The sequence below is a fragment of the Peromyscus eremicus genome, chromosome 2, assembly GCF_949786415.1.
Source record: "Peromyscus eremicus chromosome 2, PerEre_H2_v1, whole genome shotgun sequence".
NCBI lineage: Eukaryota > Metazoa > Chordata > Mammalia > Rodentia > Cricetidae > Peromyscus > Peromyscus eremicus.
The window spans coordinates 113948858-113971050 of NC_081417.1; the positions used below are offsets into that span (position 1 = coordinate 113948858).

A 22193-nucleotide genomic window follows, 5' to 3' on the forward strand; every position below is an offset into this window, starting at 1 on the left:
CATACCCCAGCTCAGCCCTGGAGCAGAGATCATGTTCCTGAGAGTCCACAACTCCCTTACGTACAGGCCATTTCCTCTATTTTGTATGGTCTTCCCATCTCACCCCTCTGCCTTGCTAAGTATTCAGGTCCTGGCTTCAATAATGGCATCTTCTCAGAGGTTTTCCTGAGGTTCTGACATGGTTAACCACCCCTTGGGATAGGTTCTCAGGAGCTCCAGGCTCTTCCCCTCTAGGAATACATCTTACTCGGCAAAATAACTTGTTCAAAGTCTGTGTAGGGTCTAGAGCACCTGAGTTACATGTATGTTCAGAGTCTGTGTGGGGTCTAGAGCACCTGTGTTACATGTATGTTCAAAGTCTGTGTGGGGTCTAGAGCACCTGTGTTACATGCAAGTGACCTCAGGTTCCATCCCCGGAACTGCAAATATAGTCTGTCTTTTGCTACATAGAATCACTATCAGAACAGTGACTTTATTTGCTTTATTTGCATTATTTATCAATATGACTGAAGGTATAAATGAGGAGCATTGTCATTAATACAATACATGTATTTTGGTATGAACAAAAAAATGAATAGGGAAACTAGATTTAGCAATATAAATGACTAAAAAAAAAAATCAAGATTTCTTTATTCAAATATGATAGGCTAAGCCAAGAATGAAACAAAATTTTGGGGATTGATAATGGTAAAGTATGTGTGTTGGGGGAGAGGAAGAGGGAGTCTCAGTCTGCTTTCCTAGCTGGCCCTAAACTCAACATCCTACTGAGTGCCAGCTGGTGTGTTCCAATTTGAAAACAGATCTTTTATGGATCACACAGTGACCACCCCAGTAAAGACACCCTCGAGAGACTACTCAACCACACCCTGGAGACTTCTCAACCACACCCTGGAGACTACTCAACCACACCCTGGAGACTACTCAACCACACCCTGGAGACTACTCAACCACACCCTGGAGACTACTCAACCACACCCTGGAGACTACTCAACCACACCCTGCAGGCTACTCATCCTCCTTACTCTGCTATCTATTCCCCCAAACACAACACCTAGCAACGGGTTCCATGTAAGGGTTATAATATCTCTGTTATAGTCGCCGCCTGTGGGTTGTCTTCCTGGCCCCAGGACATGAGCTCCCTGGGAATAGGGTGGTCATTCGCTATAAATGGGGCTTTCAGAATTATAGGTGTTCCATATATTTTTATTGAAGGGAACTGAAGGAATTCTTAGAAGTTCAATCTTCTCAATTTTCTTTAACACACACTAAACAAGAAACATTTGCTTTAGACACTGAAGATGGTAAGCACCTGAGCCGTTTACACCAAGTGTGTGTGAGCCGGCTTTCCCCTGCCCTGCCCGTGGCGGGCAGCTGCGTGGGCCTCATTCTGCCTTCCCTGCTTTCCTAGTCAATGACACAAGAAGAGCCATGGCTGTCCCCACATCAACAGGAAGGAGCTGAGAGTTTCCTCCAGTCCTAAAGGAGATCAGTCTTTGACAATTTTCTCGTGTGTGTGTGTGTGTGTGTGTGTGTGTGTGTGTGTGTGTGTGTGTGTACACTTACATGCATCCGTGAAAGATCTTTGTGCATCTCCTTCTGTCATTCTCTGCTTTATTCTCTTGAGACAGAGTATCTCACTGAACTCAAAGCTCCATTTCAGTTAGGCTAGCTGGCTGGGGAGCTCCTAGAATCCTCCTGCCTCTGCCTGCCAACACTGGGATTATGGGTACCAGCCCTGTCTTTTTTTTTTTTTTTTTTTTAAGTGTGTTCTGGGGATTCAAGCTCAAGTCCTGGTGCCTAGCTGCCTCCCTGCTCCTCCTCATTTTATAACAGGAGGAGAAGCAGAAACGGCTTGTCACCTCAGCTACTCTGGAAACCTGGGGATTCCACTGGCCCAGTTTTCACAACTATCCAGAGATGATGTTTAGGAAGTGCCTGGTGCTCCAGAGAGAGCACTGTTGTACAAATATGTCATGCTGCTGTGAACACACGCAAGGCAGGAATCAGATTCCATCTCCTTGCAAAACCCAAGCCAAGGTGACTGATGGCTGCAGCTTCATCTCCACGTGTGTGTCTCATCATCAGCCCCGGAGGTCCAGGGAGCCGAGGTCCAGGAAGCCGAGGTCCAGAGAGCCGAGGTCCAGGGAGCCGAGGTCCAGGGAGCCTCGCCACAGAGACTGTGTGCTGAACAGCCCTGGGTATGTCGGTGAGTTACAAACTCATGCATTGCAGATGACATCAGATTCTTACAAATAGAAGGAGTAGGAATTCAGATTGCCATGGATTATAAGGAGGAAAAAGAAAAAAACAGCAACACGAAAATCAGTGAGTGAGACTCCAGCATGGGAAGCCGCAGACCCCAGTTACTCTCCTCAGCTTTTACCTGGACCACAGTCGGCAGCTTCTCACTCTCCATACCCTTCTCTGTCGTCTCTACTGCAGACACAAGACTCTCTCTAAAATGTCTCCCTAATCTTGTCAATTCCACAGTATCTAAGCAGCTCTCTCAGGAAGTTGGTAGTGTGGACCCCAGACCCCTCTGCGATCTGTCTCCACCTATCTCCCTCTCCTCTGCACGTGTTCTGTACTCTGGCTATATAACCATTCTCTGGAAACTTTCTGTACCTTGGTGTAGACCCTCCCCTCCATCTACAATGCTTGTGCTAGACTTTCACCCACCCAACTCATTCAGAGTTTGAGATCTGTCTCCGATAGTGTTCACAGGTATAATTCGGTTCTACATGGAATTAGATTCACCAGACAAATATTTCCTTCAACAAGTATCTGACCGAGAACGGGCCTGCATCCCTGTAATGCCACCACAGGGGAGGCTGAGGCAGGATTGTGACTTGTTTAACATACTATAACCGTAGGTCTTTTGCCATTCCTTCCACTCATGCCCATGGACTCTGTACATGCTTGTGGCATGGAAGCAATACCGCACAACTACCGTATTCCATTTCCATATGATCTTCTGAAATCATTGGTTTTACAACACTCCCTTTGGGATCCAAGGCACACGGAGAGGCCATACAGATGGCTCTACCCTTTAGTCCGAGCTGATGCCCCTCATCTCTGACCAAATACCAGACAGTAGACATACAGACCTGCCAGATGAATCTCCCTGACAACAAGAAACAGAGCTAACACATGCTTGCTGTGGTAGGCAGACGTCCAAGGACACCATAAATGTGGTAGACTCTGGATGCATAAAGAAATGGCTGGTGGGGCTGGACAGATAGCTTAGTGGTTGAGAGCACCTGCTGCTCTTGCTGAGGACCTGGGTTTGACTCCCAGCACCACCGCGGTAGCTCACAACTGTCTGTAACTCCAACTCCAGGGGATCTGACACCCTCTTCTGGCCTCCTTGGGTACTGCATGCACATGGTGCACAAATGATAAACACATAAAATTAAATATGAAAATAAATAAATATATGTCGTATACACATGATAATTATTTAACAAATGTATTTCTCTTATAATTAGTTCCATGATGAACTTATTTCTCACACATTATGCAATAACAGTATTTTATATTTAGAAAAAACCAACAAGAACAAATAGCTGGTGTTTTATGGCACCAAGTTTGAGTTGTTTTTATGCAGCAGCAGGCACCTGAAACATGTAACCACAAAGGACAGGGATCTTGTCATTGCGTTCTTCCTCCTTGTCATAGAAAAAAAATAGGAAAATACATTGAGAAAATATGGAACATTCAGATTAGAGCGACTGCTTGGATGCAGAGGGTTGATGCCTCCTGATGGTGACTGGAGCTTGGTGGAACTCTGTCAAACTATTTTACCACAGATGGTGAGGCACACTGGTCAGACAGAACCGACAGGATTGCAGCTCTCCAGCACGCCTTGCACACCCTTGTGATGGGCATTCTCTGCTCAGTTTGGGGACCTGGTATCTATTTGCACGATCTTCAGTACAAAGTCAGGCAAGATGGCCCTGTAGGAAAAGGCACTTGCCAACAAGCCTGATGACCTGAGTTCAATACCGAGAACCCACATGGTGGAAAGAGAGAACCAATTCCCAAAAGTTGTCCCCTGACCTCCACACATGTGCTGTGGTGCACGCATAAGTAAATAAGTAAATAAACAAATAAATAAATAAATAAATAAATACACAAGTGTAATTTAAATGTTTTAAAAGAAACACAAATATACTGTGGCTCATTTATTGATTTCTTTAACCCTCTGATAGAAAAATCCTCCTTGAGAGCCTGCTGCAGGGGGCCCTGCAGAGACGTGACTCTCCACACACTGTTCTCGAGGAACCTCCCGTGCTAAGAGAGCTAGGCCAGATCAGGGAGAGCCCTAATCCACAGCAGGCTGTGTCTGGTCTTCTGTGTACATTTCCCTGTCTCTGTGTGGGGCTTCAGAGGTAGGGAAGAACGGGAAGCTGAGATGAGCAGAAAGCTTCTAGGGACCTTGGGAATGCCGTGGAATCCTGAAGGACAGAAACAGATAGCCAGGGGGCACCTTACTCATCTTGGAATGCCCCCTAGTGTGCAGCAGGTGGGATGGGATGTGTAGACCATCTCCCCCCACACACTCCCATCCACCCACATAGTTAATTGAATATGGCTCTGCCTCAGTGATTCCAAGAAACCCTTCAACACATTTAGCCACTGCTGAGGAGATGAGAAGTAACACTCAGCAGCCATCTCAGTAAGCTTAACATCTCCGGACATGGTAGGTGCTCATGTTAGCAAACTCCTCAGCAGTACTCAAGGGGAAGATAGAGCAGTCTTCAGAAGCAAAAGCCAGCCTGTGAATGATGCAGGTCTCAAACACTCCTGAAGAAAATCGGTCTTGGTTTGGGGTTTTGAAGTGATTCTGAGTGACCTTCACATCCTGGCTTTCTTATTTACAGTCTAAACAATCTAAATTAAATGCTGTATTGCTCTGAATCTTCCTTTCCTCATCTAACCAGCTTAATAGTGCCTGTCTTCTAGGCTATTCATCCTAGGTCTTGTTAAACACTATTTTAAATACTAATACATAAACTTTTAAACGGGAATGCCTAAAATGTGTCGCTCTAGCTGGGTGTGGGGGTGTACACCTGTAATCCCACCCCTCAGAAGATGGAGACTGGAGGCTGAGGTCAGCCTAGGGTACAGAGTGAGATCATCTCAAGAAACCAAAGTCTGGAACTGCAGCTCAGGGTACAGCATTTCCCCTAGCAGGCACAAAGCCCTGGATTTAATCATCAGTATTGGAGGAGGATATATATGTATATATTCCCACATACTAGTATACAAGAAATGACACGTTTTATTAAATTAAATTCCAAACCTGTAGGCTACCAGGCTGGAAAGAAATCCAATCCCCTTTTAAATAATTTTTAATTTTTTAAAAATTTTGTGTATGGATGTGTGCAGTTGTCTTCCAGTATAGATATCCAACCCCCAAGCCCACATGTGAGAAAGGAAGAGAGCCGGGTTAAGGACCTTTAGGAACTCTGCAGAGAAAATGCCCTGTAGCGGACTTCCCTTTGGGCTGCCGGCTCACAAATAATGACATGGAGACTTATTCTTAATTATTAAAGCTTGGCTTATAGCTTAGGCTTGTCCCTAGTGGGGGCTCACAAATAATGACATGGAGACTTATTCTTAATTATTAAAGCTTGGCTTATAGCTTAGGCTTGTCCCTAGTGGGGGACAAGCTCTTATAACTTAATTTATAACTTAAATTAACCTGCTTTTATTAATCCATGTTTTGCCGTGTGGCTTTTTACCTTTCTTTCGTTGTATATGTCCAACTTCCTCCATGTCTCATTGATGTCTCCTCTGCCCTCAATTATCCTCTCTGTCTGGAAGTCCCGCCTACACCTCCTGTCTAGCTATTGGCCACACTTTATTAAACCAATCACAGCAATACGTCTTCACACAGTGTACAAATATTCCACAACAATGCCCCCTTTCTTCATGGATCTACTCTTCCTCATGCTTAGAGTCACAGCACATTTAGGGTATCTGAGATGGAACTCTTTGGGTGGGATTTTTCCCATCTATTGCACCAGTCCGATACCCAGTCTGCACTTTTCTCTAAAGCCTCAGCTTCTTTCTCTCCTTCTCTAACTTCTTCTGACTGAGCACTCTGGTCCCCACTGGTTTGCATCTCCATGTCAAACACGATCTGCCCATCTTCTTGTGGTGAAGGGCTATCACAGGGAGAGCTGCCTCTTGAGCTGCTCTGGCCTAACTCCCGCTATGCATCCTGAAGGATCTTCTCCATGTTCCATTGTGGATGGAGGATGAGGAAGGGATATGTTCCAGCCCTCCATTCTTCCCGTTGCCATTATCGTTGACACGACTGCTGTTGATGGGTAGCTTCACTCAGGAACTGCGGAGGTCAGAGTGGCAGGGAGTGCCCTCCTTCCTTGCATTGTTGATGCTGTGCAGGGGCGACGGTGGCAGCTTGACTAAGTGACATACGGTAGGGACACTGAGAGCAATGTGGCTCCAGCAAGACCGTATCTGGCTCTCGGGCAGCCCTTATGTGCTCTTAATGACTTGCCCTTCATAAGGTTATTCATTAGCCCTGTCACACACCCAGGAAAATACTAACAACCACCTGTTTGGAATGAAGGCCAAGAAAAGTATAGTGGAAAGAAATAAGAGGGGCCTTGGTGGTGCTGACAAAGCCCGACATAGCCCCTGACACATGCCAGTGACCTTCTTATCTGCACAACAAGGACTTCTGAGTCCTTACCCCTGAAGGACACCATTTTGGAACTGAGAGTTTCCGAGTGTTCTCTTCATTGACATTTGGCTTCATTCTCTGTCCTGTGTATGCCAGCAGTGGCTCCCCACCACACCCCCAGTCACAACTGGAAATGTCTCACACCTTGTCAAAGGTCCCCAGGGCAAAACGGCCCTGGTGGAGAACTTCTGACTGAGCAAAGAAAGAAAGATGCCCACCCTCAAAGAGTAAGTAAGAACCCAAAACTATCCTGAAGACAGTAGCAGGGGCATCAGGCTCTGATAAAATGGTATCTCATTGACAAGCAAAAATCAGAGAAATGGAAATGTGTAATCTGAAATCACATCAGAGTGAAGTGGGGTCATCACGTAACCACGTTGGAAAGCCGTATCTTTTCACCTTCCTGGGCATGGAAAAGTAATCTCATCCACAGAAGCACCCAACATCCACAGGCAAATGGCAAGAATCTCCAGCCTTCACTCCAGTTCCAGGCCAACCTTCTGAATACTCAGGGAAGAATTTAGAGAATATGCCCATTTGACAAAGCATTAAATTATGAACTAAGGCAAGCATACATAATAATAAAGAGTTATCTGGAACACCACCAACTAAAATTATGTTTATCATAATGTTACTTAAAAATATGGTAAAACTTCACGCCAGGCGATGGTGGCGCATGCCTTTAATCCCAGCACTCGGGAGGCAGAGCCAGGTGGATCTCTGTGAGTTCAAGGCCAGCCTGGACTACCAAGTGAGCTCCAGGAAAGGCGCAAAGCTACACAGAGAAACCCTGTCTCGAAAAAAACAAAAAAAAAAAAAATATGGTAAAACTTGGCTTTAAATTTGTAGACTAAAAAATCCCTTTATATATAAAAATCTCTCTCTCTATATATATATATAGATATATAGATATATATATCTATATATATATCTCTTAGTATATAATTCATAAAACTGAAGCAAATTATAAATTAAATGCAAGCCAATTTGAGTGGCTGTGGTTTTCTAAAACCAGCTTGTTGTCCTAACCCTGCCCAAGGCCTGTGAGGCAGGCTCGGACTCCATTGTGCTACAGAGAGACCTCCAGGCCTCACTACTGTTCTTTCTGAATTGCTGGGAAACCTTTGTCCCCAGAGTGTGCAGCCGTATAACCTGAGCTTCCTGTGGTATCAGCACATCATTTTCCTGTTAAATATGCTTCCGTTCTTTGCTTGTGAGCCCACGAGAACCATTCAACTCAAAGCTAGATGCAAGTCCCAAACATGACAGAATAGACCAGGACCAGCTAAAGCAACACTTGAGTGCCCAGCAGATGTCTTTATTGCCTTTTCCCCTTCCTTTCAAGGATTATCATAAAATGAAAGCTCTTGGCTAACGGGCTCTGTGGAGAATTCTAGGACTCTGATAACACATCCAAACAGCCTAGACCTTAGGGGATCTTTGAGAAGTGGTCTCATCGTGTCTCAGGGCAACTGAAAACGTTGCTTCCATCACTTACTAGCAATTTGACCTTGAGCAAAGTCTGTGGGAAGCCAGACATAGTGGAGCAGCCCTGCCATCCCAGCACCAAGAAGGCAGAAGCAGAATTGAGAGTTTCAAGAGAGCCTGGGCTACACAATGAGATTCTAGCTTTTTAAAATGAGTGGAAGGGAGGGAGGGAGGGAGGGAGGGAGGGAGGGAGGAGAGGGAGGAAGCGAGGGAGGAAGCGAGGGAGAGAGGTAGGGAGGGAGGGAGGGAGGGAGGGAGAGAGGGAGGAAGAAAAGGAAGAGAAGGAAAGAAAAAAGGAGAGATACTATCTGTAAAAGTATAAAAACACTTTAGAAGAGCAAACACAAAAAATGTTACCCTCTTTTCAAAAGTTTCATCACATTATCCCGTATGTGTGTTCATGCAGATGTGCACTCCACTGCGCATGTGGCAGTTAGAGGAGAGCTTGCACGTTGATTCACTCCTTCTACCACGTAGGTTCCAGGGAACAAACTCAGGTCATCAGGCTTGGTGGCAAGCACCTTTACCCACTGAGTCATCTTCCTGGCCAAATGTTAGCATTTTTAACAAAGAATGTTAGCAAAGGATAACGTGCCAATGCAAACTGGACCTCATAGAACTTCAGATCTGAACAAAACAGACCTGGAATGAAGTTGTTTGTCTCTGCTACTGCCTCAGTCAGGGTTCCTATTGCTGTGAAGAGACACCGTGACCATGGCAACTCTCACAAAGAAAAGCATTTAATTGGGGTGGCTGCTTACAGTTTCAGAGGTTTAGTCCATTCTCATCATGGCAGGAAGCATGGGTAGCATGCAGGCAAAGATGGTGCTGGAGAAGGAGCTGTGAGTCTATATCCAGATCCAAAGGCAGCAGGAGAGAGTGAGCCTCTAGGTTCCGGCTTGAGCTTCTAAAACCTCAAAGCCCACCCCCTAGTGACACACTTCTTCCAACAAGGGCATACCTATTCCAACAAGGCCACACCTCCAAAAATGTCACTCCCAATGAGTCTATGGGGACAATTTTTGTTCAGACCAGGACAGCTACCCTACCCAACCTTCCAGTGCTTCTCTCTCTCTCCAAAACCCTAAACCTTCCCACCACCAGAGAAATGATCTAGGCCCCAGTAGCCAATAGTTCAATCTTCTGCCATGATGGTAGCCATTAGTTCAGGCTTCTGCCATGATGGTAGCCATTAGCTCAGGCTTCTGACATGATGGTAGCCATTAGTTCAGGCTTCTGCCATGATGGTAGCCATTAGTTCAGGCTTCTGCATCTCCTTTCTCTACCCCCTACTCCCTTCTCTGTGGGCTTTCAAAAATCATTTATTGAGCAAGTACTATGTGCCGGCACTTCAAATACTAATTTCCTTTTCTCCAGAGGACAACAAACTAGATCTGGCTGGCTGACCATCCTGTGCAGACATCTGTTTGTCATAAATGTCAAGCATAGTCTCTGGGAACCAGTAAGAGCTTAATCAGTGTTATTGAATGACTGAATGAGAGGCAGCTTGACTGAGTTAAAGAGTTAGTTACCAGAAGAAATGGAATTTAAACCCAAGAGGAACCCCATGGCTTTTGATTGCCCTTCCTGTACACCAGGGGTCAGTATAATTTTTTGTAAATATTTAGACAACATGAGCTATTCAGTCTCTACCACAATGGCTCGCTTCTACCATCGTAGCAAAAGGCAGTGATAGGCCGCACACAAAGTAATGGATGTGTTTGTGACCACTGGGGTTTTATGTATGGGTAATGAACTTTAAAGTTACGTAGGCTAAAGAGATGGCTCAGTGGTTAAGAGTTGTTATTCCAGACGACCTAGATTGGATTCCCAGTACCCACATGATGGCTCACAACCATTTGTATCTCCTATTCCAGGAGATCTGATACCCTCTTCTGACCTCTGTGGGCACCAGGCACATATATGATGTACATACTCACATGTGGATAAAATATGAATATACACAGAAAGTAAAAATAAATCTTGAAAAAAATTTAAAGATATGAAGTTATGTGATTTTCCCTCATTATGGGATTTGGTGATTTTTTCCTTTTGAAAATACAAAAATAATTCTTATTTCATGGACTACACAAAACAGTCTTCTAGCCTAGTTAGCCAGCTCTACTCTGAACCAGGCTATCTCCCAAGTTCTGAACTCTCTTGAACCCCTCCCTACAACACACACCGCAGACACTACACACATGCACACACACAAACACACATACAAACAAACACACACACACACATACACACATGCACACACACACACACACACACACACAAATACACACAACTCCAGGTAGAAGGAATGGAGATCCAGAAAGCAGAATTTCAGATTCTGGCAAGTAAATGACATCATCTCTCTCAAGTTGTCCCTGCAGGCTCCGGTGTGCCTCTCTGAAGCCTTCCCCACATATGGACATCCATGAAATCTCAGTGTCCCACATTTCCAGCATCTCCCTTCCCACCATAATTCACTTCCAAGGAATGTCTAGATCATGTCAGGATTAAGTTAGGCACCAAATAATAAAGTCGGTCCATTCCAGGAGGGCAATTATCTCACGTGCTAATGAAAGAGCGGCCACATTTCATAGCAAAATCTCATCTGGTATATTCATTACAGGCCAAATTAAGATAAGTGAAACTTGCCTGGTCCTCTTATTAAGTCAGACAAATGACTACATATATTTTCTAGATAGGAGGCTGTTTAGAAGGATGAATCTCTAGGTTTTACAAATGTCCTTTCCATTTTCTTCTGAGCAGGGATATTCAGAAAACTTTGTGTTGCTGTAAGTCACAGGGCTCATGTTGCTTTTGGTCTCTCCAAATGAGGCGTTGCCTGACATCTAGCATGAGGCGAGATCTGAGAAAAACTTCCACAAATGGGTGAAATTCTTTCTACATGAATATGCAATGCAATCTCCTTATTGAATAAGAATAGATAATTTCCCCCCCCCCAACGAATGCAATAAAGAGGCATAGAAAGAATAAATAATTCTAATAGTGTTCTTTAGTTCTGCTTGTAATTTTCCAAATTCCAGAGCGATGGCAACATAGTGGGCCTCATCTACACACTGCTTCAAGTGTTTGTGCCAGCGAGGGAAACCCACAGGGCCAGTGGTTTTAAGCAGCCCCAAATGCAGTAAACACAGTGCATTTTAGAGCAAAAGAAAAAGCCATTATTTGATCATATTTATCTACATGACTTATGCTTGTATTCAACAGACATTTCCTGAGCGCCAACTGTGGAACCAGGCATCGTGCTAAGCACAATAAAGCATCCAGGAAAAGCAGGCTTCATCCTTAAAGGGCCCACAGCTATAGTAGGAAGGTAAGCATAAACATGGTTACTAAGCATGGAGTCCCAGATCGTGTGTCTGGCGCTGTGCTCAATGACCTGCTTGCACTCTCACACTTGTTATCCCACACCCCAGTGATGTGTGTGACAGATGCTATTATTAGCTCTATTTGATAGTTAAGAAACTGAGGCTTAGCGAGAGTGTGACCATTGCTCTTCATGGTCAACTTGACTGGATTTAGAATCCTCAGGAGGCATACCTCCCGAGAAGATTATCTGAGGGAGGAAGACTCATCCTGAATGTGGGTCCGTGGATTGGGGTCCCAGACTAAATAAAACATGAGAAAGCCAGCTGAGAGACCCCTTTCTCTATTTCCTAGTCTCTGAGGAGAATCAAGCCCCTCCCTCTGCATGCCTTTGCTGCCGTGATGTCAACACAAAGCCTTCCTCTTTTCAGATGTGTTTTCCTCATCGTTGTCTCAAGTGTTGCTCAGATCTCCCACCTCACTTTACATGTGGTATGCATGTGTGTTGTGCTTTTTGACCCACAGTAGCTAATAAGCTGAGAGGCTGAGAGATTGGACAGACAAAAGTGCACAGGCCTTCAAGAGGGCAAACTTTGAACGTTTATTGTTAGGTTTTATCAGACTGGATTCCATTCTCCTCAATCATTCCTTAAAAATCAATTTCTTACTTTAAAATTTTAAATTAGAAAAAGAGAAAGAAACAGTAAAAGGTCAGGGAAGATTGCTCAGCACATAAGAAAGCATGTTGCATGTCTGAGTTTCATACCGTGACCAAAGCAAGTGGAGGTAGGCAAGGATTTATTTGGCTTACACTTCCAGGTCATAGTCCATCTCTCTGAGAGAAGTAAGGGAAGCCATGTGAAGGCAGGCCTGCTTGCTATTCTGTACACCATGACCTTTAACCCAGGAACTCACTCACAGCCAAGAAAGTGCCACAGAAACCATGGGAGACTGCTGCTTGATGGCTCATGCGTCCTTATGCTTAACTAGCTTCCTTATTCAGCCCTGGACCAACTGCCCAGGGAATGGTAACACCCACAGTGGGCTTGGCCCTCTACGTCAATGAACCATCCAGACAATCCCACACAGATATGCCCACTGGCCAATTTCATCTAGGGAATTCCCCACTGAAGCTCTCCTGTTAGGTGATTTCTATGTCTAGCTGACAATTAAAGCTAATAGGGATGCTGTACAAGCACGAGGGCCTGAGTTTAAATCCCTGGATCCTATTTTTTTAAAAACCTAAGAAATGTTTAGGAAGAACAGACTATTGTTACCCATCATCAACATGAGAGGCAGGAAGTTCAGGGAGGTTCACTGACTAGTTCAAATAGTAAGAGGTCATGTCCGGTTATATTGTCTGACAACAAGATTGTCTGTATCACAGTGCCTAGTGTCCAGAGGGAAGCAGGGATGGACACAGAGGAAGGAAAGACAGAGAAGCTGCGGGGAAGTGAGTGTTTAGGGTTCGAGCCCCATAGCATCCAGCAGCTATGACACCTGGCCTCCCTGAAAAACACATCTGGTAATACATCCTCCAAAATGCTGGGTGAGGAGATTGAAATATGCCTGAAGTATATACATAGTGCTATTTCTCAGCAGCCCCACAGCATAACACATAAGAAATAAAGAACCAGAAGAGAGGAAAATCAGATCAGTCATGTCCCAGGAAAACAAAGAAAGAGGTAGGTAGGTACATCATCTACACACAACTTTTATTTTATTTTATTATTTTATCATGTATAAATGTATGCAGATGTGAGTGCAGGTGCCCATGGAGGCCAGAAGAGGGCGTAGGATTCCTGGAGCTGGAGTTACAGGTGATTGTAAGCTGCTCAGTGTGAATGCTGGGAACCAGACTTATGTCCTCTGCAAGAGCAGTATACTCTCTTTGTTTATAAAAATATACTCTCCTCTATTTTTGTAATTGTCTGTATTTCCTAGGTATAGTACATTTTATTTTATAACAGAAAAATCAACGTTCGCTGTTTTCAAAGCACTCTTGAAAAATGAGCATTCACTGTGGGTCACACACTCTAATGGGGACTCAAGTTCTACCAATTAATACTTCAAGGAGGTCAGAGAGATCATGGGGAAAACATGCAGAAACACCAAGATAAATAATTATGGCAATAAAGAGTCCATGGCATTGGGGAAGGGGAACGTGTCTGCCATGGCAGGAGTGTTCATCAGCAGAGGGGCATATTAAATAGGATGATGAAGAAGAGCCACTAAATGAGGGCTGGAATCAGTATTTATTGAAGAAGACAATAGGGAAATTCTTGTTCCAAGGACACGTTTTATGGCAAAGCAGAGAATGGCCTTGACAGAGCTTCTTCCGTCTCTGAGGACAAAGGTATAGAGTAACTTGAGGGACTTCGGGCAGTAAATCACCAGGGCCAGATGGTGTTCATCCATGGGTTCTGAATGAGATAAAGTGGGGGATCGTGAGTTCAGTGACAGAGATATATAATGGATGCTTTAAAACAGGCAATATCCCTAAAGATCATGGAGTCATTAATACGGTATTCGGGGTGTGGGGGGTATGCATTATTTACTTGGAAACTTGGTGTAGTGGAAAGGGGGATTTCTTTTTTTTTTCCTTTTCTTTCTTTCCTTTTGTATAACAGGACTCAAGAAAAGTCCACTGATTAAACAAAAATGGGGACAGGGGATTAGGTGATAGTGTAAGAGCACCAAAAGATAAGAGTCCAAACTCAAGAGCTGTTTAAAAACTGACAGCTCTTTTCTAGGTTTACTGAGAAACGCTGGGCTATACAGTGACTGGACATTCACTGTAATCTAACGGGAAACCTGCAGGCTAATGATTCTGTGGTTTCCATGGTCTCACTAGAATGGCAAATGACAAAACAGTGTCTTCTAGTACCAGCAGGGAATGGGTTTTTTTTCCTCCCTCTAACAAAACCATGAAAGTGATCAAAATTTGTTTGATAAAATCTGAGGATTGACAAAAGCAGGTATAGACTTTTACCTCAATGTTTTGGTTGTTCAGGTTTTGTTTTTGTTTTTTTTCCAAGATAGTGTCTCACTTATGTAGCCCTGGCTGTCCTAGAACACACTATGTAGACCAGGCTGGCCTCAAACTCACAGAGATCTGCCTGCCCCTGCTTCCCAAGTTCTGGGATTAAAGGTGTGTGCCTCTATACCTGGCCTACCTTGATGTTATAAATGCCAGTTTCTGAATCCCAAGAATTATTTACTGACAAAAGTTAATACCAGAAGCCGGGCGGTGGTGACGAATTTAATTCCAGCGCTCAGTGGATCTCTGTGAGTTCAAGGCCAGCATACAGGACAGGCACCAAAACTACACAGAGAACCTGTCTCGAAAAACCAAAAAAAAGTGAATACCAGAGTAGCTAGCATTTATGACTCTTGTCAAGTCCTTTAACTGTATCATCCCATTTAACTCACACAACTGTCAGTAGATTGTTTTTATGCTTCTACAATAAAACGCCAAGGTGAGGCAATGTTAAGAAGAGAGTTTATCATGGTTTACAGTTCCAGAGACCGTCATGGTGAGGAAGCATGGCAGCCGTCATGGCGGTTGGAGCAGGAAGCTGAGAACTCACAGTCCCAACAGCAAGCATGAAGCAGAGAGAGTGACCTGGAAGTGGTGTGAGGCTCTAAACTCTCAACACCCACCTCCAGGGACTCACTTCCTCCAGCAAGGTCATGTCTTTTAAATCTCCCCAAAAAGTGCCACTAACTGGGGAGCAAATGTCCAGAGACCACACTCTGTGAAGGACATTTCTAATTCAAACCACAACAGCATAGAAGTCCTGAAATTGAAATTCTAGTATTCAACTCTGAAGTTTATGATTTTTTTATCATCACTTTACATCTCTCTTTTCACACATTTTATTTACAAAAAGAAGCAAACTCTTAGAAAACAAGTCTCATCCTTTGTAACAGGTGATGTATTCCTCTTCTGTTCAAAGAACGATGATGCCCAAACCACAAAATTGATTGCAAGGCCTATCAAAGAGTAACTGCTCATAGTATACACAGAACAATAACACTAACTGGAGCCTGTGAGGTGACTCAGCAAGGGAAGGCGCTTGTTGCTAAGGTTTACAGCCTGAATTTGGGTGCCAGGACCAACACGGTGGGAGAAACCGACTCCTGTAACTTGTCTTCTGACCTCTACACAGGTGCTGTGGTGTGCACGTGTGCGCGTGTGTGCGCACACACACACACACACACACACACACACACACACATAGAAAGAGAGAGTCAGGCACATAAATAAATAGATAGATAAATAAATAAATAAATAAATAAATAAATAAATAAATAAATAAATTTTAAAAAATACATTTTTGAAAAATAATAATTTTTTTAAAGAAATATTAAGTAAATAGCTACATTCTCATAGGAATTCAAACTAAACAAGCCAAGAGTGGCTGCATATGCCTTTAACCTCAACACGCAGGGAGCATAAGCAGGGATCCCTGTGCTACAGAGTGAGCTCATGTCTCAAAAGAAACAAGCAAGCTCATTGGAAGCCCTCCCACTACAATCTGTGTGTACTCAGAGGTGAGCCAGACCATTTACCATAAACCATCTTTGGACCATCCCAGGATGCTTTTAACCCGGGGACGAGGTGTTTCTTCTGCCATATTTTCCCCTGAGGGTTAATTTTTCCAATGCTGAATCTCTTGCTAAGAGTTCCCAAAGTTACGTTATTTTTTATGTTGGTCTGGAATTTCACCACCTGAAACTTCTACCCAAGCAGAACATTCAAGCAATTCCTCTACCCTGTCTCTTTCGAGTACTTGGCTGTTTTCATGCCTTCCTGTATGTCTTCCCTTCAGAATCACCACCTGCAGATCTGAAGACAGAAAACTCAGCCCAAACTCATATAAACAAGGACCTTCATTAGATTATGCAGCTTCTGACATGGTTTACTGGACCTAAAACAATGTCACAAAAAGACCCCTCTTTCTCAGCAACGCCTCTCCTCCATGTTGATCCTTGACATAGCTGAAAACTATCTTACATCTTATATCTATCTCATAGTAAAGTCCAGAAGGAAAGGTCATTTCTTTTCCAAAAGTTTCTTTTGGCGGGGGGTCTTCAATTTCTGATTAGGCCATACACTCGATCTTCCAGCTTTTGCTATATCCTAAGGATGTGAACTCTTTGATTATCTTACATCATAAGGTCCAGAGATTGAGAAGAGAGACTTAGTGGGTAGAGTATGGGATAAAGAGAGACTGGATAAGACAAAGGCAAGAGAAAGCACTAGAAACCATTGCATGGATTTACACTACTTCATCAAGAAACTAACCAAGCACCAAAATAAAAGATCACTTAGCCCTGGACTTGAACATGCTGTTGGGAGAGGGGCCAGATGGAGGTCTTTTTGGACACCTCTGTATCCTTTCCACTTAGAACACTCCTGATGGAGAAGCATCCCATGAAAGTATCTCACAGCCAACTCTCTGTATCTTTCTCAATCCATACCCATAAAAAGAGGTTATCTTCTTCACATCCAAAGAGGTTGTCTTCCATTTCTTCCCTGGTGCATACAAGAAGGCTAATCAGGAGGAACAGAAGATTCCAGAAGGCAGGGACTCCAACAGACTTGAAATTATAAGCATTGGTTACAAGTTTAGACAGCTAAGTCGATGATGCCACAAACATTAGCATTAACAAAAAGAACTCAAGACTGAATTTAAGATGATTTTTTGCTTTTTGCTTTTTTTTTTTTTTTTCAATTGCCAGGGGTGCTGGGAAAACAAAGAGAAGGGATGAGTTAGAGGATGCCGATCTAGACTGTGGCTACTATGAACCCTAAATTCTTGACTCATTTGAGGTGGGAAGAAGGTACCAATAATGGCTATTTCTTGTGCATCCTGAGATAGGAACTAGGTTACAATGGTGAATGCCGGAAACGTCATCTCCCTCCACAGGATGTACATAGTATTGGTGAGAATAAGAACGACTTTCCCCCATCTCACATATTAAGACAGAGGCAGTAATTACAAAATGACTTGAGCTTCTCAGATGAAAGAAGTTATATAAATGAAGACACAACTGAGAAGAATATGTTCATTAATCTTTCAACACACCATGTTAAGCCAGTGGGGGAGGGGGAGATGATACAAATGTCATTCTTTTGTGTCAAACAGAGTCAAACCAGAGAAGCAAGCACAACGAAGCCAGCCTTAAACCAATGCAATGTCCTCAGCAACACTACCACACTCTCACTGGTTGCCTGCCTGAAGCATGATGTCAGAGCCCTGTCCTGTGCCCCGCCTCCTCTGCCCCCATGGCAGGAAGGGATGGCTGCCGTAGGGGCATGAGGCAGCAAAGAGCAATGCCAATGCTTTTCTTACCGCCTCTAAAGACAATCATTATTCCTGGAATGACAATTTGTAAGCTCAACCTAATTACAGCCAAATTGATTAAGAGACACATAATCTCAAGATTAGCATTCGGGCAAATGCTGCTTAACTTAGCCACCGAGGATTCAGAGGAGGAAACAGCTGTGCTCTTCAGGAAATGGTTTGGAATAAAAGAGTGGAGTCCGCCAGCAAAACTCAACCTTAGTAAATTCCTTGGCATCATCCCCTTCTTATTTGAACTCCCAAGCTGGAGATTTCCTGGGATCAAATGCTTTACTGACAGGGTTCCTGGGACTGTGGGGAAGCCAGCCAGAGGCATTTCTGATGCCATGGTCTTGGGCTCTACTCTTCCTAGTTGGGAAGTTGATTGAATTTTCTTAGCCTCAGAGATCTGACCTCAAACTCAGGTGATGGTCACTACACACTGGTTGTTGAGAGCAATGAGTGAGCATACAGAGCATTTCCAGTGCATCCCTCGGCAACTAAGAGCTCTCAATACTGATTCCTTTCTCTCCTTCCCTTGAATGTAGGACTTTCAAAAACCTTTTAATGATCCATTAGTCACCAAATTACTTAGACAAATTATTTAGAAAAGTGAATTTTTTCTTTTATGTTTCATGTCATATAACACACTCTTAACACAAAAAGCCTAAGAATAATGATGAGAGATGGGTGTCTTAGGGTTTTTATTGCTGTGAAGAGACACCATGACCACAGCAACTCTTATAAAGGAAAACATTTAATTGAGGCTGGCTTACAGTTTTAGAGGTTTAGTCCATTATAGTTATGGTGGAAAGCATGGAGGCATGTAAGCAGACATGGTGCTGGAGAAGGAGCTAAGAGTTCTACTTCTGGATCAGCAGGCAGAAGGAAGTGAATGCCACACCGGGCCTGGCTTGAGCATCTGAGACTTAAATGCCCACTCTCAGTGACAAACTTCCTCCAACAAAGCCACACCTACTCCAACAAGGCCACACCTCCTAATAGTGCCAGGAATTCAAAACCATGAGTGTGTGGGGGCCATTCCTATTCAAACCACCACAAGGGGGAAAAGTGAATATTTTTGTACACCCTCCATATAGGTTAAAAGGATCAGTGTTTTAGTAAGTTAGTGAGGGAGCGAAAAAGAAAACTCTGGAGCCAAAACTGTAGGGGCTTCTGGTATATATATGACAGGTACTCACCATGCCAATCGCTACATTCTTCCATACGACTAAACAGTGATACATGTATGACCTGGAATCTCAGCTCTGCTTCTTACTAAGTGGCCCTGAATGAGTTAATCAGCTTCTTCATGCCTTAGTTTCAATATTTGTAAAATGAGGAAAATAAAAGTGCTTACCTCAGAGAGCTGTCAGATAAACGAGTTCATACCTATAAGATTTTCAGCCTGGTGCCTGTTGAGTAAATATACTGACTTGACCTTAGCTGCTAATAACCATGATAATGAGAGCAACAATAATAATATTTCACTGGCATCAGCATCAAGACTGCACTTAGGAGTTGCTCAGTAAATGCTATTACTTCTTAGGTTAAAAAAATAAATAAAAAGTAAAAGACAGCTTTTTCATTGGGATTATTCCACACTGGCACAGCCTCTGGATGGAGCCAAAATAAATGAACACCCACTCCGATTTCGTTTTATAGACTTCTCGGTCAGAAAGGAACACATTCCTTGCTCCTAACTCTCATTGGAGCCCACCATCAGTTGGTAAGCACTCTGGAGTGGGCCGTTGGGCAGAGCTCCTAAACACAGCAATTCATCAAGTCTCTCTCTGCTGTCTCCATTTTCTTCTGTGGAACACCAAGTGAATGCCCAGCCATCCCCAGGAGGTTGTCTCTCCTTCCCTCACCTTCCAGCTCTTTTTCTGCCACTCTTCCCAGAGTTCCCACCAAAAACATCTGCAAAGCTTCCCCTCACCTCCTCTGCTCAGGTTAGCCGGCTGCCTCAGCTGCCCGCCTCAGCTGCCCTCTGCACTTAACTGATCTTTACTCCATAGCACTCAGCTCAAGCATTGCCCGCGTGCAGTAGCAAACCTCAGGGCACTAGCCATGGAAAGGGATAGAAGTACGGATGCGTGCTGTCATTCCTACTCCCCAGCCACGGCAGGGGTTGCTGCAAGTCTGAGGTCAGTCTGGTCTACATAGTTCCAGGTCAACCATGGCCACATGGGGTTTAAGAGGAGGAAGTCTTAGAGGCTTGATTGAAAATGAATTTCTTGGCTCATACTTTTAATTCAAGCACTTGGGAGGCAGAGGCAGGTGGAGGCAGGTGGAGGCAGTTGGATTTCTATGAGTTCGAGGCCATCCTGGTCTACAGAGAGAGTTTCAGGACAGCCAAGGCTACCCAGAGAAACCCTGTCTCGAAAAACCAAAATAGAAAAAAGAAAACGAATCTTTACAAATTATAACTCATGTATCAAAATGCACATACTCTTAGGTGCTGTGACAAAAACAAATTATATGCTAGATCTGTTCTTTGTCTTTCAAGGGCTTGTAATCCAGCTGTAGAAGGGAGAGCTACAGAGAAGGCTTGGGAGATTTCACCACTAACCTGCTGCTCCTGAAAAGGCACCTTCATCAATCTGAGGAGTACTTAGAGGCAGGATGAAAAAAAAAAAAAAACCATAATAAAAAGTTGGAGTTCTCAAAGTACAAAAATACTGTAAAATTCACTTTAACCAGGTTAATAACTTCCCCCAAATTTATAATTTTATACATATTTCATGCAAGCTGTAGAGTAGGTTACCGTGCACTATATTCTTACGAATACTATTTAAAATATATTCACATAAGTGACAAAGCTGTGATTCAATATTTTAAATACTAATGGCTTTCCAAAAGTTACAGAATGGTAGAGCCAATTCAGTCATTTCAGAATTCAAACAGAGCCTAACTCATCTACCTCCTTTCCAGGAGTGCCCAGTACATTTCAAATATGAGCTGTGTTTCCATTCTTGACTATTTGCCCAGTCTGTGGGGTAAGCCAGTTTTCTACTGTGAAGAGCTACCTTGCTCTTGGCCTCACGATGTCATGTACAGAGTTCTTGGCACACACTGAGTGCTCAGAGCTATTACAGTTACTATTATCTTACAAGTACTGCTACTGTTTGTTCCCTAACATTCCCTGCACCAAAGGGCTGGCACATAAATACAAAGTTTTAGGGCTTATCCTAGACCAGAGCTTCTTAAGTAGAGTCCAAAGACTTTTGACAATGTGAACTCAGTGGGGATAATTTCTATCTTTATTTTTACTGATTCCTATTGAAATTTAGCATCTTCTTCAATTGTAAGTATAGACAATGAGCCCTTCTGACAGTTACAGTACATGTGATTTTGCCATAGACATTTCCATTGTGCCTCAAAGGTATTGCAGGAATATCATTTATGGCCATTGAATTCTTAACACTGGATCTCGTGTTTAAGGCATTAATGGAGAAGCACACCAGTCACTATCTCACACATTCGGGGTATTCCTATGTCATAGCTGTGTGTAAGCTACACACAAGACAAAAAAGACATATACAAGGCTCCCTTTGTAATTTTGTTACATCCATTTAAAAACATGCTAGCTAGGCACTACAGTGCACACCTGTAATTCCAGCACTCAGGAAGATCAGGAGTTCAAAGCCATCCTCAGCTACGTAGTTAGTTGACTATTAGCCTCAATACTTGGTCTCTGTCTCAAAAAAAAATTAAAGCATTACACGGAGAAGAGTACAGCAGGTGTCACTGTACAGACAACCAGGTCCATGGCACAAAGAAAGGTCGGAAGCCTCCAACCAGCCATTCACCCATGAAGCCTTTCACCTTGTCTCTCGTCCCTCTTCTTCCTGCTGCTCCATCCTTCGAAGCATGATCAGATTCACCCTCTTTGTGATCATTGCCCTCCCTCTCCATAGCTCCAGAGCCTCTCGCTGACCTGGACCTCACCAAGTAGGGCCCTAGGGGTCTGCCTGGCTCTGCTTTCCCAGGGATGGGATTACAGGTGTGCACCACTACACCCAGCTCTTTCACATGGGTTCTAGGGTTTGAACTCAGGTCTTTGTGCTTCCAAGGCAACTGCTTTACTGAGCAAACTATCTTCCCGACCATATGAGGATTTTGACGATGTTTTACTGAATCTGTAGATTGCTTCGGCTAACGGAGCCATTTTTACTCTATTCCTTCTTCCCATCCATATGCAAGGGAGGTCTTTCCATCCTCTAGTGTCTTCTTCAATTGTTCAGTGTTTTAAAGTTTTCACTGTAGAGTTCTTTCATTCTTTGCTTAGCTGTATCCCCTGCCCCTTTTTT

The 22193-nt window shown here is 43.7% G+C and overlaps 1 pseudogene; it reads right to left on the reverse strand.

Moving 5' to 3' along the window:
• Nucleotides 1-2081: 2081 nt before the first annotated feature.
• LOC131904832 (BCL2/adenovirus E1B 19 kDa protein-interacting protein 3-like) lies at nt 2082-21782 on the reverse strand (annotated as a pseudogene).
• Between the last annotated feature and the right edge of the window lie 411 nt (nt 21783-22193).